The sequence below is a fragment of the Nematolebias whitei genome, chromosome 19, assembly GCF_014905685.2.
Source record: "Nematolebias whitei isolate Nwh7 chromosome 19, NemWhi1, whole genome shotgun sequence".
Classification (NCBI taxonomy): domain Eukaryota; kingdom Metazoa; phylum Chordata; class Actinopteri; order Cyprinodontiformes; family Rivulidae; genus Nematolebias; species Nematolebias whitei.
This window is the reverse complement of record NC_056516.1, coordinates 20,959,509-20,960,868: the sequence shown is the minus strand read 5'-3', so window position 1 is coordinate 20,960,868 and position 1,360 is coordinate 20,959,509.

Genomic DNA, 1,360 nt, shown 5'->3' with positions numbered 1-1,360 from the left:
AAAAAAATAAAAATAAAAACAGAAAAAGAAAATAAATTGTCCAGATGATCTGACTGAACGTTGTTAGATTATTGAGCATGCATCAGAGTATCACCATTGTTCATGCTCAATAATCCAGGTACAAAAATCCAAGTAGAAAAATCTGACAAAGTTCAGTCAGGTCCTCTGGACGGATTATTTACAAAATACTTCTCCAGTCTGAGATCTTACAAGCTCAGTCTTATAAACAGCACCTTCACCTAGTGGATCAACCAGTTTGCTGCTAACAGTCTTGTCTTCCAGGACAAAAATATTTCAGACTGAAGAAGTCTTTTGGATAAAAGATGAAATATTTCAACAAATAAGAATCCACCCAGAGGATCTGACTTAACCTTTTTAAATATGATACTCATGTCAAAATATGCCCGACTCAAATGTGATGGGAATACTGGTCCTTTTCTGATTGTTTCCAGTGTGCAGAAGGAAAGCTATGTCACCAATTTTCCAGGGACACACCTAGAGGAAATCAGCAGATTTATTAAACACAGCTAGATGTAAAGTTTTTTTTTCTTTTCATAGCAAATACAATGTCTAGTTTAATGCAATTAAATATGATGGTGTGTCATGATCAGCTATTTCCCAGTTACAGGTATTTCATTGTCATCAAAGCTAATGTAACATCTAATTTTGTATAATCCATTGTGCTACATTTTATTCCTGAGTTAGATTTATTTTGTTGTTATTTCTAATGAGCATGAATTTTATTTTATTGTTTTTTTTTGTTTGTTTTTTTAAGTCTCTTGCAAACTATATGGTATATAAAGTAAACAAATGTTGCGTTCACTTTTGTTTCTGTAAAATAAATTGGCTTCAATTGACTGCCCAACAACTTCTTGAAAAGGTTCCAATTTTAATGTGAAATATTTAAATCAGCCCTCGTGTGCTTTTTATTTAAAGGTCAAAATGGAGGAATAATAATAGAAAACAGGGTTTGGCCTTTCAAGCCAAGCCTGAGAAACCTTTCTCCAACTTTGGTGTAATGTTATAAATACCTCGGGCACAAAAATGAATGGAAGTTAAATTAATTGCAGAAATACTTGATTTGACAAAGAAGGTAGTCACAGAGTCCAGTTTAGTGAGTTCATGGATAGGTGTCTTTTTTGTTTGTATTTGTTCTTTCATCTTCTTCTCTCCACACGATTGGCAATAGAAGATTTAGGTGTGTAAGCACCGACTATTTTATAATGTGACTGCTTAAATTTATTTAAAAAAAATTGATTGACGTATGTATATATATGTATATATATGTATATATATGTATATATGTATATATATATATATATATATATATATATATATATATGTATATATATATATATAT